This window comes from Grampus griseus, assembly GCF_964374135.1.
Source record: "Grampus griseus genome assembly, chromosome: 11".
Lineage (NCBI taxonomy): Eukaryota > Metazoa > Chordata > Mammalia > Artiodactyla > Delphinidae > Grampus > Grampus griseus.
The window spans coordinates 2,115,724-2,137,321 of NC_139005.1; the positions used below are offsets into that span (position 1 = coordinate 2,115,724).

At 42.8% G+C, this 21,598-nt stretch overlaps 1 protein-coding gene and 1 long non-coding RNA gene across 3 annotated transcripts in view; one reads left to right on the forward strand and one right to left on the reverse strand.

Annotated features, from left to right (window-relative positions):
• The window catches only part of ERC1 (ELKS/RAB6-interacting/CAST family member 1), a 394,109-nt gene extending 387,202 nt beyond the window's left edge, over positions 1 to 6,907 (reverse strand). For both annotated transcript variants that reach the window (XM_082665275.1, XM_082665274.1), the window contains exon 1: positions 6,802 to 6,907. The gene's annotated coding sequence lies outside the window, so the exon portion shown is untranslated. The remainder of the gene's footprint in view (positions 1 to 6,801) is intronic.
• Positions 6,908 to 7,273: 366 nt separating this feature from the next.
• On the forward strand, positions 7,274 to 16,943 carry LOC309829409. Its single transcript, XR_014297405.1, has 3 exons — positions 7,274 to 7,541; positions 14,093 to 14,235; positions 15,737 to 16,943. It is a non-coding gene; the product is annotated as an uncharacterized lncRNA (long non-coding RNA).
• The last annotated feature ends 4,655 nt before the right edge of the window (positions 16,944 to 21,598 follow it).

Sequence of the window (21,598 nt, forward strand, 5' to 3'; positions counted from 1 at the left end):
ATGAACAGGATACAGCAAAAGTGACAGACTGTCACTTCTGAGGTTAGGTCACAAAAAGACTGGCTAGTAACTCCCCTCCTCAATCTCCTTGATATAGGGCTCGACCCATGTTGTGAGTAATCCTGTGCAGAGACCCAAATGGCAAAGAGACTGATTTCTCCATCAAACAGCCAGCAAGGACCTCAGGCCTGCCACGAGCCACATGACTGAGCCGGACTCAGACCCTCCCCGAGCTGAGCTTTGAGATGACCAGTCCTAGTCAACATCTGAATGCAGCCTTATGAGTGACCCTGAATCTCACACACCAAATCCAGATACCTGCCAAAGAAACTGTGAAACAATAAATGTTTGTTGTTTTAAGTTAAGTTTGGGGGTAATTTGTTACATAGCAATAGACAACTAGTACAGATGCTAAGAGGTTAAATAAATGGATAGAAAAATAGCCAGTGTATTTAAAGAAAGCCATTAGTAATCCCAGCAAACATTTCAGTGGAATTGTGGCAACAGAAACAAGACAAATAGATTGAGAAGAAAATTACAGGTGAAGAAAGGGAAACATAAAGCAAACGTAGACAACTCCCTCAACAAATTCTGGCTGTAAAGCAAAGAGCAAAGCAACTTACAGCAAAAGGCAGAGAAAGTAGGAAGTTGGAGAAGAATCTGTTGTCAAAAATGAGAGACTTTTCTCAAAGTTTAAGTGATGATAAAAACAAGCCAGTTGGGGCACTTCCCTGGTGGTCCAGTGGTTAAGACTCCGTGCTCCCAATGCAGGGGGTCCCAGTTCGATCCCTTGTCAGGGAACTAGATCCCGCATGCCACAACTAAGACCTGACGCGGCCAAATAAGTAAATAAATATTAAAAAAAAAAAAGAAGCAGCCAGTTGGGTGGGGAAATACACCCTCAAGGAACTTCATTCCATTACTAAGAAACTCCTCTAAAAGTTCTCAGTACCTCTCTGCCTTCACTGATAGCTGGCTTTCCCAGGATGCCTCTTCCCATGCAGCCCTTTCAGGTGGAGGCTATGAAGTCTCTCACGTGGCACACCCAATATTGGGAAACGAGGCAGTTACCCTTCTTTCTTCCACTGCCACCTCCAGACCACTATTCCTGAACCTCATATAAAATCCTTGTTACTCTGATTTTCATGCTACTCAGTAACACAGTCTTCTACCTCCACCTCTTCACTATCAGCTAGTGATGACCTGGACACCCTCCACACTCAGCGAGGATATGCTGGCAGCTAGCTTACATCGCCACTATCTTCTACGCCACCACTCCTGGATCTTTCCAATACTATAAACCTGGATGAGGCAGCTAACACCAGTTCCTCTAACCCAGAGGTCCCCAACCTTTTGGCACCAGGGACTGGTTTCATGGAAGACAATTCTCCCACGGCCGGGGTGGGGGTCGGGGGGCTGGTGGATGGTTCAGGTGGTGATGCAAGCAGTGGGGAGCGGCAGATTACACTTCGCTCGCTCGCCTCTCACCTCCTCCTGCCGTGCAGCCCAGGGGTTGGGGACCCCTGCCCTAACCCATCTTCTGCAGTAAGCAGATCTCCATTCTCTGCGTCTAGCCATTTACAACTAGTTGTGACTTCACTTAATTGTACCATTCTCCATTCAGTCATCAAATATTTAGTAAGTATCTGTTATTTGCTTAGTAGAGAACAAATGACAGTCCCTGTTCTCATGAAATCTAGGACATAATTTTTCATATTTTCCACAAAGACAGCATAAAAAGATCTAACTGAAGTCTAGACACATTACAACTACTACATTTCCTTTATTTATCAGTCTGGGAACCATGTCAGTTCTAGAAAACTAGAATTATTGTCTGATGTCACCTAGTGAATCCATGCTGTATCCCAGCAATCACCTTTCCCCTGACAAGGCTTCTAAAACTACTTTTTAACTTTTTAAATAATCTGTTCTAAAATATTGCCATAATTGAATTAGATTCCTCAATCTGTAAGTGTGTAACTGTGCTGCCCTAAACAGTAGCCACTAGTCACAGTGGCTATTTAAATTAATTGCAATAAAATTAACAATACAGTTTCTCAGTCACACTGGCCACATTTCAAGTGCTCAAAAAGCACATGTAACTAGTGGCTACTGTATCTGATGGTCAAAGATAGAACATTTCTATCATCACACAAAGTTCTATTAAACAGTGCTGGTCTAAAGTTTTTGGTATTCACTTCCTTCTTCCCCGGAAAAAGTTAAAATGACAGATCCTTTTCCAGTCTCCCGAGCACTCTCTGGGGCTCCAAAATATCCTAAGGAATTCCATACTTCACGATCATTATCACCATCATCAAAGTCACCATGATCAAAATCACCACCACCACAATGTCATCCTCAGGGCAGCTGATTTTTATTGAGTACTTACTGTATTCCAAGCATCTTATTAAAAGCTTTATGAGCATTAGCTCATTTATTCTTCACAACAATCACATCAGATAGGACTATTATTCTCATCTAATGAGAGTTTAACTGAGTTTTAGACAATAAAGTTTCTCATCCAAAGTTATACAGCTAGGAAGTGACAGCAATCCACAAACAGTTTAAGCAAATTAATCATGTAATTATTTTGCCTTTTTAAGACAACACACTTTTTCACAGAAAGGAGAAGTGATGCCCACACCTCACACTAGCACTCAACATTCCAGCCAGACCAAACTATCTTCAGATCACTCTACTTGCCCTACAGCTTTCTTGCCTTTGGGTCCTGCACATGCTGTTCCCTCTGCTTGCATCCTTTTCATCTGGCCAAATACTACTTATCCTTAAGATCTCATCTCAGATCTTCCTACAATCCATCCTATGAGCCCATTCATGCAACTAAATAAACCACTAACTAATTTGACTTTTACACAAACCTATGCTTCTATTCAATCAGAGAATATTAAAAGTAACACTAAATGGCTTCACTACCATTTAACTGGAAACAAAGTAATTCACAAACGTTTTCCCCACATAATACACAAAACAATACTTTACTTAAAACCAAAGGTCAGGGCCTCCCTGGTGGTGCAGTGGTTAAGAATCCACCTGCCAATGCAGGAGACATGGGTTCAAGCCTTGGTCTGGGAAGACCCCACATGCCACGGAGCAACTAAGCCCGTGCACCACAACTACTGAGCCTGCGCTCTAGAGCCCACGAGCCACAACTGCTCAGCCTGCACACCTAGAGCCCACACACCACAACAAAGAATAGCCCCCGCTCGCCGCAACTAGAGAAAGTCCACGCGCAGCAACGAAGACCCAACGCAGCCAAAAATAAATTAATTTTTTTTTTAAAAAGAGAGCTTTAAAACCAAAGGTCAGGGGAATGACTGCTAATGAGTTTGGGGCTTCTTTCTGGGAGGATGAAAATGTTCTAAAATTGATCGTGGTGATGAATGTACCAAAAGAATTTAATTGTACACTTTAATGGGTGAATCGTATGGTATGTGGATTGTCTCTCAATAAAGCTGTTATTTAAAAAAAAAAAAAAAGGTCTGCAGATAGCTAGACTTAAATTATAAAAACAAATATTAAGCCTGCAAAAAAAAATACATAGGGGATAAAAATACTAAATGCCGTGTTATTGCACAAAATTTCACTTTTAAAATAGCTAAATGCCGTGTTATTGCACAAAATTTCACTGGTTAGGAAAAACAAGAAACTGGAAACAGTGTCTGCCTTCAGGAGTAACTGGATGGGACAGAAGAGACTTATTTTTTTCCCTGTATGCTTTTATAACTTCTGATTTGATACATGTATTAAAAAAATAAGTGTCCATATAATTAGTAACAACAGTGTCATACTTCTCCTTAGTACAAGTATAAACTCCCAGGTTGCATATTTTGTTCTGAAAAGAATAAAGAATGAAATATATATGTTTTTAAAAATCAGTCGAAGGAAGTAAAAAACTGAAAGATTCTTACATTTGTCTCATCTCACACTAAAAAGCATTTAGTCATTTCTCTGTTATTAGACATTATAATCAGGCAGAATTCTTTCTTACCCAACAGCCTGACACATCTTTAAGCAATGACACAGTTGACCATTCCCTCCTCCTTGAAAACTTCCTTTCCTTCATTTGTAGTACATCACACTCTCCTGGCTTTCCTCCTTCCTCAATAACCTCTTATTAATCTCCTTTGCTGAATTCCTCTTCATTTCCCAAGAAGGTGTCCAGAAGGTAAGTTCCATGAAGGTGGGAATTTTTGTCAGCTTTGTTCACTACTGTATTCCCAAAGGCTAAAAAAAGTACCCAGAACCATACTCAATAAATAACTGTTGAATGAATACATGAATGAATCAGCACCTCCAGGCTCACATTTTGAAAAGCCATAGAAGTAAACTATATTCCACATAACCTTTATGCTTAATTTACTTTATTACATTATATTTCTCTGAAAATTGTTTATTAAAATTGTTTATTATTGGATTAGCCAAAATACTTCATTCCCTGCTCTTCCTCCATCAATGTGTTTTACACAGAATGTGCAAAACGCACATTTAACAGCTCTCATACTACTTCTAAAAGCATAAACATAGCATAGAAAAAGAGCAGTTGTTGCTATGGGAATTTTCACTTTTGTTTCTAGTACTAACGTTGAATTAACACAATGACATACTTATCTGACTTTAGTAATTAAAAAAAGGGGGGGACACCCCAGTAGACTTAACTAAGATATCACAGTAATGACTAGCAAGCCACATTTCTTGAAAAATAAAACATACCAGTTTTCTCAGTCTTAAGAAATTCTAAAGAGAAATAGAACACTTCTACCCTACATTTTCCCCAAATCATATGATTGCATTCCAACAAGAAGAATCACATCCCACTGTCAGCCATGGAAATGTCATTTTAGCACTATACAAAGTTTCACCGCTATTTTAGTTCACATTTGTCCCCATGTGTACCCCATTAAATCAAAGTATAATTTATAAGCCAAAACCAGATTACGTGAATTTTAATCTTTCCTTCTAAGTGACTAATCCAATATCAAAACTATTATTATACCAACTTATAATTTGACCTGTCGGAATACAATTAAATCTTTAGTTTATAATTACAAATTGGACCACACCCTTTCTCACTTAATAGCTATTATATCATCTGTTTCCTACAAATTTTGTCAAGCAGAAATATTTGCTAGAATAATCTGCTCATTAAGTAGGCATGTTAAAAAAAGGCACCTACTGACACTCACTCTGTATATTTCTCTCTCAGGTTATGGGAAAGCACTTCCCTGGCTAAGTTCCCAAATAAATTGAGTAAGCCTTTGGAAAGTCACTGCTTAAACTCCATTTCATGACGGTTTCCCTTCCTCCATAAATGAATTACTGAGAGTCATGCCTACTTCCATCCATTATATAACAAATGTCAATCTCAGGGCCTGTTTTCCGAGGAAGAAATAGCTTAAATGATATTAACTGATAGGTAAGGCCAGTGAATACTGTAATCTAATAGGGAGCAGGAATCCAGAAAAGAAGATTCTGATTCAATGTTCTAGGTTGTGAAACACTGAAGCAAAGAACGTTGAACATTGTTTACTCTTAGTAACATCTCCCTATACGACAGACACATGCCCCCCAAAATGTTACTAAAGAGCATTTTAAAAGCACCTGACTCCAAGAACGTTTCTGAGAAATTGAGGGACCTACCAAAAAAAAAAATTATTCCACTTCACTTTTAAAGTGTCTAATAAAGACATGTGCAATTGATAAATTTTAGAAATCTCCAATAATTAAGTGTTAATTAAGTGTAACTTTACAACAATTAAACACAAAATAGCTGTCAAGGTTTACTAACACATGAGTTATAAAGACAGTTGTGCTTCAAAACATTTAAGCATGTTTCGCATAATTAGCGCCAACAGAACTATTCAAATTGTTCATTGTATCCATCCAAAGCAGTCAACCAGAACCACGTGCGACTACTCCTCAGAAACGTGTCTTCCAAAGCAACCACCTGATCCTCAGGCCCTCTCTTAAGGGGCCAGGATAGAGCTCTGAAAACGAGGTGGCATAGAGATCGTTCAGGCACAGAAGAAAGACTGGAAGATAACGCCTTTAAGGAACTAAGTGTACTGGGACCTATTCCCCAATGTTGCTGCCAGAAGGAAGTTGTCTAACCCAAGATCTCGCTCTTCTTGAACGGTGTAGAACTCCAAACCCATCCACGCTCACACCCCGAGCCAAAAGCAGAGGGATTCTCCCCGCCCTCGACGCCCCACCCGCTCCGCCTGGAGGAAAAAAAGACCCCAAATCCTAAAGTAGAGGTGCGAGACCTAGTGCAATAGCTTCTCGAACTGCCTCAAAGGCAACATCCACAGCTCATCTTCCTTCTGGAAGCCAAGCCTCCATCTCCTACCTGACCACTTCATAGCAGGAAAAAAACCAGAATCCTCGTCTCTTTCAACGCTGTACATCAATACTCAAACCCCAGACCCAGCCGACCGCACCCCAGCCTCTCGGGGCTCCGCGAGACGTACACCTCCCCACCTCGCCCGCAACACCACGCCTCAGAAGCCGGGCGCCCGCAGCCGCCGCCGCCGCCCCCGATCTCGTCGGTGGGCTGGGTGGGGCCGCCCTCCCGGACGTCCCATCCCCCCCGCAGAGCGCGGAGGGGGAGGGGTCCCCGCGCCTCACCTACGGCTCCGCCCTCCCCGGGGGCGCGCTGCCGGGACCCAGCCAGGGCCGTGAGGAGGAGCGGGCGGAGGAGAGCCGAGGGGCCTAGCGCCAGCAACGGGCGGGAAGCTCCAGGCGCCGCCCGATCCCGAGCTGCCGCCACCGCGGCCGTCTCACCCTGCTCAGTGCTGCCGGTGCCGGTGCCGCTGCCGCTGCTGCCCGGGCGCCGTCGCCGCCCCCAACGCCGCCGCCACCACTACCACCGCCGCCGCCGCCACCGCCGCCGCCGCCGCCACCGCCGCCACCACCACAGCCACAGCTCGGCCCGGGCGCCCGACGTCACCGCGCCCCGCCCCCTGCGCGATTTCCCCAGCCCCGCCCCTGGCTGACGTCAGCGCGAGCCCCGCCCCCGCCCGACCGCGCCCGGTCGGCGTCCCGCGGCGTCCCGCGGCGTCCCGCAGCCTCCCGGGAGCGCGACTCGGGCGCGCGCGGGCCTCGGGCGCTTTCCGGGGTCTGGCGGGCGGGGGCTCTGGGCTGCCGGCAGACGGGGGCGCACAAGCGCACACGGCAGCCGCGGGTCGGGCGGGTCTGTCTCCTCCCGCTTGCCGTAGGAGGCGGTGCGGCGCGGACAGTGGGCCGCCGCCTCCGCCGCTGCCTCAGGGGGCCAGTCACGCAGAACCCTGGGCTAGCCGCCCCGAGGCCAGGTGGGCTTCCCGCACGGAGGCCCTCGGGCTGCCCGCACGGCCCGGGAGACACCGCCAACGGCCTTTTCGCGGTTCGTCTCGGCGGCCGGGGAGGGAGGGCGGGGCGGACGGCCGTCCCAGTCCTCGCGGGCGGCAGCTGGCCTGGCGTCGGGCTCCCCAGTTTCTGGTACCGAAGCGCAGACGGTTTCCTTATCGGAGCCACGCACCGTTAATGTAAGGCCGTAAGTAAGCTATCGTTGCACTAAGAAAGTAAGAGTGATTTGAATCGTGTTTTTTCCCGGCTGGCGATTGTTTTATCAGTAACTCTAAACGCCCCTGAGAGCAGCTGAGTCACCGCCAGCGTCCACACCCTCGTGGCCCCACTGTCACTTTCCCGTCCCTCGTCGGGGTTCTCGTCCCTTCATTCGTCATCGCATCCCCATCCCGCCCAGCGTCCCCCGGCCTGCTGTACAGTCGCCCCCTTCCGGAGGGTCCGTACGCGGCCGCCGCTGTCAGAACCGCTGCCGGGGGATGCTCGGTCCTGCCAAATGAAGCATCCTCAAGTGTTTCATTTTCTCGAGCACCCGACTTCACTCAGGAATAAACCAACTTCCTTTGACTGGTTCTCACGATCCTTCTTATCTGACTGCTGATCCGCTCGTCCTGCTGCTCCCCAGCGGTGTGGTGAGATGAAGGGAAAGCAAAGTGGACTCATCTTATCTTTCTAGTTTCCATTCTGCCAGTGTCTACATGTGTGACCTTGGGAAAATCCCGTTACTCCTGGGTCCTGCTTTTTGTAACTGTAAAAGGGGGTGTGAACGAGATGTCTCAGATCTATCCCATCCCTGAAATGTGGGGATCTGAAGAGTGTGAGATGCTAAGCATTGTTATTCATGCACGGGAGTACTGTCAATATCACAGACACAGAAATTTTTTTGGTTTCTTTTTTGTCATTCCATTGTTCTTTTTTCTTATTTACTACTCTGCCCCACATATCTTTTTTTAAACCTACACTTAGGATTTTTTTTTTTTTAATTAAAGCTGGCTGAGTGCATGCATTCGTTGCCTGTTCTTCCTGGAACCCCATTAAAATGCTAAGAAAGGAATGAAAAATGATAGAAACCCGTACAAAACAGAAAATGGGAAGGGAGCCACCAAGAGATTTTTTTTTTCTAATTTTACACACAGAAAGTGGGTGAGGTCTGATTAAACAAAATGGAAGAAACCATAATGTGGAATAGGCGTGGGGGGGGGGTGCTGCAGCTGAAGAAGGAGGCCTACCTGCCAGAAGTGATTTAGAGAAGCTGAAATTTGGAGACACTGACAAGACAGAGCAAGAGTGAGAAGCAGGGCTGAAAACAAGGACACGAAATAAAGTTCTCTATGTAGAACAGCAGAACCCTCCCTATACCTCAGATACAATAGCTAGGAATTTATCCCAGGCTAAAAGTCAAGGTTTCTCATCATCTCTGGGGAGCATTTAATGACTAAGAGTAGAGCATTCTTTATTCTGACAATAGCCGGTTTCCTACCCACTCACCCTAGAGGGAAGTTGTGCAAGTTGGCAAGACCCTCCCAAGTTCTAAAGATGCGTCATCAGCATCCAACTACTTCATCTTAAATATGAATGGACAACCAGGGACTGTTAGGTGTTCAAGGGAAGTCTGTAACTTGGGGCTGGGGAAGGGAGGGAGAGGATAAGGAGAAAATGTGACCACAGAGGAAAAAGAAACTTCAGAGAACTTAAAAATATGCTCACAAACTTTTATTACAGGTATGAAACAAGGATAATGTACTCAGATAAGTAACAATCCAAGAACAAAAAGTAAGTCTTGAAATTAGAAATAGGAAATTGCCAAAATTATAAATTCACTGGAAGTGTTGAAAGGTAAAGTCCGTGCAATTTTAAGAAGAATAGAAGAAATACGCAAAGAGATGGAAATTGCAAGAGAAAATATAAGAAAAATAAAAAGTCTATCCAACGGGACTAATACCACAAGAGAAAGAGAAAAGAGAGTAAATAAAAGATGGAAAGTTACCCCAAAAATAATGGAACAAAATTTCCCAGAGCTGAAAATGTCCATTAGTGGAGAACAAAAACAACTTTGTGAAATGTTAAAACTCTAAAGATAAAGAGAAGAGCCTGAATTTCCAAAGGAAAAATGTGACCCATAGGGACCTCCCTAGTGGTCCAGTGGTAAAGAATCTGCCTTCCAGTGCAGGGGACGCAGGTTCGATCCCTGGTCGGGGAACTAAGATCCCACATGCCGTGGAGCAACTAAGCCAATGTGCCTCAGCTAGAGCCCACATGCCACAAACTACAGAGCCCACGCTCTGGAACCCATGCACCACAACTAGAGAGAGAGAACCTGCATGCCACAACTGGAGAGAAGCCCACACACCTAAAGGAAAGATCCCGAGTGCCGCACCTAAGACCCGACGCAGCCAAAAATAAATAAATAAATAATAATAATTTTTAAAAGTGACCCGTAAAAGAGTAAGACTCACACTGCGATTAGAATTCTTACCAGCAACACTAGATATGAGAAGATAACAATGACCTTCAAGTTTCTGAGGGAAATATTTCTTTAACTTCAAATTCTAAGAATTTTTTTATTAAGAAAAAAACTCTATTCCTAGCTGAATTATCATTAAGAGAGCAAAATGAAAACATTTTCAGATATGCAGAGACTCATAAACTCAAACTCCCACATAGGCTTTTTTTCAAAATTTAAAGATGAGATAGAAATGAGGTTTCTGACAGCATCACTATCCAGGATTCACTAGATCTAATTCAATAGTAAAGGGAAATCCTAAGAGCTAGGCTAGATTGGGATGGAAGGATAGGAGTTCTGGGAGAGGATTCAACTGAATAATTACTATGATAGAAAGCTTAGAAAATGCTGGTTTCTGATGTTCAACTTTTAGACCAAACCTGTTAATAAATTATAATCTTGCTGTAGTTGAAGCATAGTTTATACCAATGTTGACAACATAAAGGTAAAAATACAGCTGGCAGTTTAAGATGTAAACATAGGAAAGGTAGAGGTAAAGGGAAAAGCACTCAAGAGACGATGTGTATAGTTGGCAGAATAAGAAGCAGTTGCTAAAGTGTACTGTTAGAAGTAGGAAAAGTGACCAGTGGAGGAGCAAGGAATTATTAGGCTTACTGAGAGGATAGGAAGAAACGAGGTACAGAGTTTATAATTAAGCTAAATTGTCATCAAGAAATAATAGAAGACTTAATATCGTTAAAATAAGCAGTACTCCTCCATTTGTTCTGCACATTCTATGCAGTCCTATCAAAAATCCCAGCTGCCTTTTTTTTTTTTTCCTAGAAATTGACAAGCAGATCCTAAAATTCACATGGCAATGCAAGGGACTCAGAATAGCCAAAAGAATCTTGAAAAAAAAAAAAAAAAGTTGAAACACTCATTCTTCCTGCTTTCAAAACTGACTGCAAAACTACAATAATCAAGATAGTGTGTTGTACCAGAATAATGATAGACGTATATATCATGGAAAAGAATTGAGACTTCAGAAATAACCCACACATTTGTGGACAGTTGATTCACTGGGAAAATAGTCTTCTCAACAAAGGGTGCTGGAATAGTTGTATAACCACATGCAAAACAATGAAATTGGACCCCTACCTCACTTACGCAACAATTAATTAAAGGAACTTCCCTGGTGGCGCAGGGAATCCGCGCCAAGGGAAGGGACATGGGTTCGACCGATGGTCCAGGAAGATCCCACATGCCACAGAGCAACTAAGCCCGTGCACCACAACTATTGAGCCTGCACTCTAGAGCCCACGAGCCACAACTACTGATCCCACGTGCCACAACTACTGAAGCCCATGTGCCTAGAGCCCATGCTCCACAACAAGAGAAGCCACCACATTGAGAAGCCCATACACCGCAACGAAGAGTACCCCCACTCACCTCAACTAGAGAAAGCCCACACGCAGCAGTGAAGACCCAACGCAGCCAAAATTAATTAATTAATTAAATTTTTAAAAACTTAATTCAAAATGGATCATAGACCTAAATATAAATGCTAAAACTATAATACTCTTAGAAAAAAACTGGTGTAAACCTTCATGACCTTTGATTAGGCAATAGTTTCTTAGCTATGAAACCAAAACCGTAAGTGACAAAATTTTAAAATTGGACTCCATCAAAATGGAATATAGAAAACTTTTGTATATTCAGCTTTAAAAAGTATGGTGAGCCTTGAAGACATTATACCAAATGAAATAAGCCAATCACAAAAGGACTGTATATTGTATGATTTCATTTATATGAGGTACTTAGAATAGTAAAATTCATAGAGACAGAAAGCAGAAGGGTGGTTGCCAGGGGTTGGGGGAAGGCAGATGGGCATTTGCAAGCCAACCAAACCTGCCAACACCTTGATATTGGATGTCCAGCCTCCAGAAATGTGTGAAATAAATTTCTGTTGTTTATGCTGCCCAGTCTGTGATATTTTGTTACGGCATCCTCACCAGACTAATACAGATTTTGGTACTGAGAAGTGGGGTACTACTGTAACAAATACCTTAAAAATGTGGAAGGGGCTTTGGAAGTGGGTAATGAGTGGAGGCTGGAAGATATTTGAGGTGCATGTTAGGAAAAGCCTAGATTGCCTTGAAGAGAGACTCTTGGTAGAAATGTAAACGTTAAAAGGTGACTGTAGTGAGATCTCAGAAAAGAGGCGCATGTTATTGGAAACTGGAGGAAAGGTGACCCTTATTATAAAGTGGCAAAGAACTTGGCCAAACTGTTTCCTAGTGTTCTGTGGAAGGTAGAAATTAAAAGTGATAAACTGTGATATTTAGCTGCAGAGATTTCTAAGCAAAGTGTTGGTGGTGCGGCCTGATTTCTTCTTACTGCTTAAAGTATACAGGAGGTGAGAGATAAATTAAAGGCGTTGTTAAGCAAAAAGGAACCAGAACCTAAAGATTTGGAAAATTCTTAGCCTATCTACAATATTGTAACTTGCAAGAAATATATACTGGTGAGCATTTTGTAATATGCTTAAATGTCAAATCACTATGTTGTACACCTGAAACTAACATGTACATATAATACAATACATCAACTATACTTCAATTAAAAAAAAAAAGAAATATACATTTGGTCATTCATATGACCAAAATATATCTCATATTTGGTCTTCATCCAAGGTTCTTGACTCACAGCTCCCAAAACCCTTGGAATTTCCTGAGGGATAAGAGCAACGGGAACTTCTCTTGTCATAATGTTTGGTCTCTACTCCTCAGTTCCTGAAATCACTTTCAGAGTCATAAAGGTAAAATGGATGTCTTGTTATTTGTAACAAGCCCCTTTCTACCACAACAGGATTTATGTTAATGAGGTGACTTTTGGAAAGCCCTAAGTATGGGGACTTGTCAGCAAAGAAGCCAACCATGAATACAGGATTGGAACTTTCAGTCCCACCCCCTGACCTCCAGGGAGGGAAGAGAGGCTAGAGGTTGAATCAGTTGCCAATGACCAATGATTTGATCAATCAAGTCTATGTAATGAAGACTCCACAACACTCAAAAGGACAAGGCTCAGAGAGCTTCTGGTTGGTGAATACCTGGATAAGTGGGGAGAGTGACACACCAGGAGAGGGCGTGGAAGCTCTGCGCCCTTTCCCCATACCTTGCCCTATGCGTCTGTTCCATCTGGCTCTTCCTTTTATAATATCCTTTGATAACAAACCAGTCATCCAGTATGTAAAAATGTTTCTCTGAGTTCTATGAGCCACTCTGGCAAATTAATCAAACCCAAGAAAGGGGTCATAAGAACCTTTGATTTATAGCCATCAGTCAGAAGTACAGTCCACAAGCTGGACTTGCAGTTGGCATCCTGAGCTGGGAGAGATTGTTGGAACCTCCAGTTTGTGGCCAGTTGGTCAGAAGCACAGGTAACAACCTTGCTTGCATCTGGCATCCTGAGAGGGCAAGAGGGGTGTACAGCGGTCTTGTGGGACTGAGCATTTAACCTGCAGAACCTGATGCTGTCTCTGGGTAAATAGTGTCAGAATTGAGCTGAGGTGCAGGAGACCCAGCTGGTACCCAGAGACTTGCTCCTTGGTGGTGTTGGGAAACCACCCCAACTCCTCACATGTTGGAATTAGGTGTAGAACCCAATTACTATCCATATTACGATAAAAGAAGTATGTTCTGGAGAATACATCAAGGGTGTAGCTGGATAGTCATTTGATAAAGAGGTCATGGGTGCAACTCATGGATTTAATCAGTCATCTCATAAGTAACCAGGAATAGAAATAAGATTATACCAGTAGAAACACTGCCAGTTTGAACTAAGGGGCATAGAGACAACAAAATGGAGGAATACTGTCAGACTTCTGGGAGTCTACAGGATAGGACAATAGAGCTACCTGGCTGCCAATTCACATCACCCTTCAAGAAAAGCGAGAAATGACACCAAAAGTGATTCAGAGATCAACAGGGCTGCTACTCCAGCCACCAGCCCAGAGAGTACAGGTCTGGGGGGCAAGCTGTCTCCTTGGTTTCAGTGGAGCCTGCTACCAACCAGTGCCTCAGGAATAAAGCTGATGCCCAGGGCTGAGGGGCTGGAGCCACCACCCAGGGCCAAGGGGATGAGGTTGCCACCCCAGTGGGCCTGGAAGGCAGAGCATTGAGCCCAAAAGGATTACTCTTGAGCCTTAAAATCTAATGAAATTTGCCTTGCTGGGTTTTGTACTCGCTTTGGACCCATTTCCCTTTCTTCTTCCTGATTTCTCTCTTTCAGAATAGAATATCTCTCTATGCCTGTCTCACCAGTGTATTTTGGAACCACATAACTTGTCTGATGTTGCAGGCTCACAGCTGGCAAGGAATTTTGCCTTCGAGTGAATCATATCTCAAGTCTCAACCATACCTGATGACATTCAGGTGAGACTTTGCACTTAGAGTTGATGCTGGAATGGGTTAAGACTTTGGGATGGGGTGAATGTGTTTGCCTGTGAGAAGGACAAGAATTTTGGGTATCCAGAGGGCAGAATGTTTTGGACTGAGCTGCATTCTCCCAAAATTTATGTGTGGAAGCCCTAACCCACAATGTGACTATATTTGGAGACAGGGCTTTTAAAGAGCTGGTTACGGTTAAATGAGGTCATATACAGTCTGTGGTATTTTGTTATGGCAGCCCTAGTAGACTAATTCAGACACCACCAGGAAAGTGAGAAGACGATACACAGAATGGGAAAAAAATTTGCAACCACATATTTGATATTATATCCAGAATATGTAAATAATTCTTAAAACTCAACAATAAAAAGACAACCCATTAAAAAATGGGTCCAGGATTTGAATAGATATTTCTCCAAAGAAGATATATAAATAGCCAATAAGTACATGAAAAGATGTTCACCATCATCAGTCATTAGGGAAATGCAAATTGAAACCACAGTGAGAAACCACACCCACTAGGATGGCCAGAATCAAAAAGAGTGTAACTGTTAGTGAGGACTTAGAGAAATCAGAACCCTCATACACACCTGGTGGAAATGTAAAATGGTGTAAATGCCTGACAGTTCCTTGAAATGTTGCATATAGAGTTACCATAAGACCCAGCAATTCTACTCCTAGCTGTATACCTAAAAGAGTTTAAGATATCCACACAAAACCACAAACTTTTGTGTATGAATATTATAGCAGCATTATTCATAGTAGCTGGACAGTGGAAACCAAATCATGAATCAATTCAAAAATAATAATAATTTTTAACAAATTGCTGACCTGCAAGAAAGTAAAAGAATTGCCCCCAAAGACTCAGTGGCTTATAAACTGCAAATATTTATTTTTAAGTTAGTTGGGATTTGACAGCTGGAGGGAGGGGCGGTCAGCTGCTGTGCTGTGCTCGAGGTACGAATCAGTTCCACACATCTCCCATTCAAGGAACCAGACTAAAGGAGCAGTAGTCACCTGGGTTGTATTTTCCTCATGATGGCAAACAAGCATACAAGAGGCTAAACCACAGAATCACTTGAAGCTTCTGCTCAAGTGTGTCATATGTCCTGTGTGCTCACACTTCATTAACCAAAGCAAGCCACGCAGCCAGGTCCAACATAATGGTGTGGGAAAGTATACTCCTTTCACGGAGTAGAGGAAAGGAAGAAAAAAGGGAAGGAAAAAGACATGCCTTTCCCTTTAAGAAAACTTCCTAAAAAATTGTGCACACCACTTCTTTTTATATCCCATGGTAAGAGCTTAGTTCATGGTCATTCCTTGCTGAAGGGCAAATTGGAAATATAGACTTTATTGTGGATGGTCATGTACCCAGTTAAAATTAAGAAGTTATATTACTAAAATAAGGAGAAAATGACTATTGAGAAAAGCTATCAATCTGCCACAAACTTCTAAAACAATTAACTGATATTTAAAAACTTAATAGGGACTGCCCTGGTGACGCAGTGGTTAAGAACCTGCCTGCCAATGCAGGGGGCACGGGTTCGAGCCCTGGTCCGGGAAGATCCCACATGCCGAGGAGCAACGAAGCCTGTGAGCCACAACTACTGAGCCCACGTGCCACAACTACTGAAGCCTGCGTGCCTAGAGCCTGTGTTCTGCAGCAAGAGAAGCCACCACAATGAAAAACCCGCGCACCGCAACAAAGAGTAGCCCCTGCTCACCGCAACTAGAGAAAACCCGTGCGCAGCAATGAAGACCCAACGCACCCAAAAATAAATAAATGAAATAAATAAATTTATAAATAAATGAAGACAGGGAGGATAGAAAAGGCAATCTCCTACTTTAAATCTACTTAGAGTCCCTTAAGGAGAATCTAGAGAAAGGAGGTAAGCATCTGTTCATATAATGGGTTCATATAATGGGTGAGGACTTTCCAAACCAATAAGAGACATAAATCTATAGAGCAGGAATCACTAAGAACAGGACTAAAAAGAAATCCAATCTAGATGCAGTGTAGCGAAACCGAGAACATAAAAGACAACACATCTTAAAGTCAGTTGCATTAGTTTCCCATGTCTGCTGTAACAAAGTGCCACAAACTGAATGGCTTAACATCACAGGAATTTATATAGTCTCATAGTTCTAGAGGCTGGAAGTCCAAGCTCCAGGTGTCAGCAGGGCCTTGGTCCTGTGCAGGGGAGGGGAGAACCCTTCCCTCCCCTCCCTAGTTTCTGGTGATTTGCGGCAATCCTCGGCATTCCTTAGCTTGCATCTGCAGCCCTTCAGTGCCTGCCTCCCCGTCACATGGCATTCCCCTTTTGAGCGTCTGTGTCTCTCTTCCTCTTCTGATAAGGCACCCAGTTATATTGGATTAAGGGCCCACCCTTCTCCAATATGGCCTTATCTTAACTAATGGTGTCCACAATGACGCTCTTTCAAAATAAGGTCACGTTCTTAGGCACTGGGGATTAGGGCTTTAACCTATCTTTCTGAGGAATACAATTCAACCCATAACATGAGACAAATAAATACCAGCTTACTTACAAAGGAACAGTAATTGGCTGACGACAAACCTATGAACACACAAGGGAAGCTGGAAGACAGAATAATCTCTCCAGGTGCTGAGAGACAATAACTGTCATCTCAGAATTGTGTACTCAGTAACACTAATTTATAAGATCAAGGACAAAATAAAGACATTTTCAAGTAAACAAAAGCGCATGGTTTATTACCAATTGATCTTCATTAAAGGAACATCTAAATGATACTTCAAAGGAAAATAATCCTGCAGATGAGGATCCAGAGGCATACACAGCTGCAGTCTGTGCCACCAAAAGGGGTACAGGGGGACTTAAAAGGGCCAAAGCTAAAAACAGAATCTGACCACCAAGTGGGAAGCATGTCCACACTGATAGGAACCCAGGGTTTTTCTTCCCCCTGGGGGTCTCATGATGATTAACCATCTGTGTCGGCAAAAGGCAGTCTTCCAGCTTTCATATCAGATGGAGGCAAGGGTAAAAGTTGATGGGAAACTTACGTGACTTGGGTGCATTCCTGTGAGTGGGCTAACGCTCAGTCATGCAGAAAGGGGAGGGTAGGACTGCGGGCCTAAGACAGGGCTGACAAAATAGATTCAGTGAGGTTCAGCCACACAGCGTCACTGGGGACCATGACAAGAGCAGTTTATTCAGGTGGTTGAGTTGAAAGTTGATTAATTGGTTCAAGAGAGAATGGGATGGGTGGAAGTACAAGTTGTGAGTATTAGCAGTTCTTTAGAGAATTTCTGTTATAAACAGGAGTGGGGAAATATGAGGTCAACATTATTTTCCCATGTACCTTTCTCCTATTCCCAAATTCCACCTGACGTCATCCACTTCTGGTTTGGGATACTTGTACGTGGAGGCATACTGGCTGGTATAATAGTTTGGGATTCCCCCTTTATTACCTGTTTTATTTGCATAATGAGAAGATAACTAGACTTACGTATTAAGTGTTAAGTATCTCCTACAGCATTTTAACTCCAAAATTGCAGAGAGGAGTATGAGAATAGTTTTTTAATCATTATTTCACCATACACAATATTATCTAACTTTACCTCTTATATTTGAAGTTTTTTATACCTGATTAATGTCCATATTTATGTGAGGGTGAAAAAGAATTTACCACAGTAAGGTTTATAGTTATAGTTTTATGTCAAATTATATAACCACAAATACTAGAGGGCAGTCTAGCAGAGTCTCAGGCGCAAGGGCTCTGGAATCAGACTGCCTGGGTTCATATTCTGGCTTAACCTATCCAGGCCCTATTTCCTTATCTAAACTGGAGATAATAATTGTAAAGGTATTATAAGGATTAAATGGGGAAATACATGTAAAGTGCTTAAACTAGTAAACACTAAGTATATAGTAAGTCCTTGATAAAATTAACTAGTGTTATTACTAAGCAGTGAATCAACTGTCAGTAAGAGAAGACCTGACTTACAGTGGCTTAAATGAGAAGGGTTTGTTCTGCTCACACAGCAGGCACCCTGAAGATAGGTGGCTGCTAAAATTTGCTCATTTCTACAATGCCAGGGCTTGGCCTCACTTCAGTTCCCTTGGACTTTCCCTCACGATTACACCATCACCAATCACCACATTGTCAAACAAAGGCATTCAAAGGCAGAAAGCAGGAGGCAAGGAAACAGAATTTCTGCCCCTGCGCCTTTCTCTTTTTAGGGAGGAAACCACCACTCTGTGTGTTGTGTTGTGTTGTGTTCTTCAAGATTGTCTTTGTTTGAGAAAGCCCTCTGGCCAATAAATGGAGGTGCTGGCTTTTGGTGGTCAGGCAGTCCTAAGTGCACTGATGTGGTCCACGTGAGGGGCACGGATGGGCGAGGCACCAGCTTGCTGCTACAGCTGTCTAAAGGGCATCTGATGTGGTACATATATACCTGGAATACTGCTCAGCCGTAAAAAAGATTGAAATAATGCCATTTCAGCAACATCGATGGACCGAGAGATTATCACACTAAGTGAAGTAAGTCAGACAGAGAAAGACAAATACTATATGATATCACTTATATGTGGAATCTAAAATATGACAAATGAATTTATCTACAGAACAGAAACAGACTCACAGACATAGAGAACAGACTTGTGGTTGTCAAGAGGGAGGGGTTGGGGGAGGGATGGATTGGGAGTTTGGGATTAGCAGATACACACTACTATATATAAAATAGGTAAACAACAAGGTCCAACTGTATAGCACAGGGAACTATATTCAATATCCTATAACAAACCATAATGGAAGAAAAAATTTTTTAATAAAGGGCATCTAAAATCTTACACATTGAAGAACACACTTCTAGGGCTTCCCTGGTGGCTCAGTGGTTGAGAATCTGCCTGCTAACGCAGGGGACACGGGTTTGAGCCCTGGTCTGGAAAGATCCCACATGCTGCGGAGCCTGTGCACAACAACTACTGAGCCTGTGCTCTAGAGCCCGCGAGCCACAACTACTGAGCCCACGTGCCTAGAGCCCAAGCTCTGCAACAAGAGAAGCCACCGCAGTGAGAAGTCCGCGCCCGGCAAGGAAGAGTAGCCTCCACTCGCCGCAACTAGAGAAAGCCTGCACAGCAACGAAGACCCAACGCAACAAAAATAAATAAATAAATTTATTTTTTTTTTAAAAGAACACACTTCTAATTTCTACCCCCAAACCTGCTCTTCCCACATGTTCCCCATCTCAGTAGGTGGCAACTCCATCCATCCTGTTACTCAGACCAAATGCTGGAGTCCTTAAGTCCTCTGTCTTACACATCACATTCAGTTACACTGTAGTTAATTAATCCTGTCAGATCTACCTTCAGATTCTGTCCAGAATCCAACCACTTTCATCACCCCTGTCATCACCATGCTGACCCAACCCACCATCGTTTCTTGCCTGTATTATTTCAGTAGTTTCCTGACCGCTCTCCGCTTTCTCCCCCACCATCCTTTTAAAAGCTAGATCATAATTATGTCACCTTCTTGCTCAAAACCCTCCAGTCTCAGAGTAAAACCCAGTTTCTTCTCATGGCCTGTAACCCCTCTAAGAGATTTGGTCCTCTCCGACTCTGCCCTTGCCTGCTACTTGCCCTCTAGCTCAGGCTGCCCCAGCTGCACTGACCTACTTGCTGTTCTTTAGTCATGCCAAGCATGCTCCCACCTCAAGACCCTTCTGATGGGCACAGTCTTCTGCCACAGAGCTTCCAGGCTTGATTCCTCACTTCCTTCAAGTCCCCGATGTCGCCACCCTGAAGTCATCCCTGCCCCTCTCGGTACTCCCTGCCCCCTCACTGTTTTAGTTTTCTCCATCTCACATGCTATATATGTGTATTTATATATATGGATGTACATGCTTCTTTATTTATTTTCTGTCTCCCCTCAGAACTGTAAGTTCTGTGAGGGAAGGGACTTTCTTTTTTTCCCTGTTTTACCCCTAGTGCTTGGAACCTATTAGACACTTGGGGGAAAAAATGCTGAATGAGTAAATGAATGAGCGAACAATATTATTTAAAAAAAAAAAAAAGCTAACTGCCTGATGACCAGACTGCAGCCGTGACACAAACTGCTCCATCTTTTCTTTTAACAGAAACCATTTTATTTATGTATTTATTTATTTTATTTATTTTTGGCTGCGTTGGGTTTTAGTTGCAGCATGCGGGATCTTTCTTTGCAGCGCATGGGCTTCTCTCTAGTTGTGGCACACGGGTTCCAGAGTGCGCGGCTTCAGTAGTTGCGGCATGCAGAGTTAGTTGCCCTGCTGCGTGTGGGATCTTAGTTCCCCGACCAGGGATCGAACCCATGTCCCCTCCATTGGAAGGTGGATTCTTAACCACGGGACCACCAGGGAAGTCCCAGCAAACAATATTGAACATTCAAGTTGCTTCAAGCTTTGTGTGTACAAGGCTTTGTGCATTTTCTTTCCGTGTTTTATGATTAATGAATAATGAATAATATTATTATGAATAATAATGAATAATTCTCAAAATGAGATTATGGAATAGGAAGGTAAAGGCATTTTTTGGCTTTTAATAAAAATAATTCTTTTATGAATAATTTTCAAAATGAGATTATGGAATAGGAAGGTAAAGGCATTTTTTGGCTTTTAATAAAAATAATCAAATTGTTTTCCAAAATATTTAAACCAGTTATGTAGAGGGCACCAGTTATATGATGGTCCTGCTAGGCATTCTACGTTTAAACTTTTCCATAAATTTTATAGGAAAGACTAGAAAATTTGATTATTTTTCCATATTTATTTATAACCATCAATAGTACTGTTACTTTTTTCTTTTCAGTTTTATTGAGATATAATTGACATACAGCACTGTATAAGTTTAAAGTGTACAGCATAATGATTTGACTTACATACATCGTGAAATGATTATCACAATAAGTTTAGTGAACATCCATCACCATATGTAGATACAAAAATTAAAGAAAAAGAAAATTTTTTTCCTTTTGATGAGAAGATCAATGTATTTTTAAATAAATTAATTAATGTAATATAAATATTACTTTAAAAAATTAAAATCTCACCCACAGGCTTTCTCAGGTTCTTTCACCTTTTTGGTTCTGACCTATCCTTAGCTGACCTTAATTAAAGGTGAACTTAGTAACCTACTTTAGACAATGCTTCCTATGTTCCTCCACTAAGTGTCATACCAGCCTCACAAGTTCTGGATTCTAAGTCCTGTTTATTAGCTTTTATCGTGGTTATAGATTCTCATGCTGGAGGGAAAGGCTGTTTTCTCTGCCTCCATGACTATATGCCCTTTTTAAAAATACCATGCCTCTGCCCGCAATACGTTCTTTATCCTCT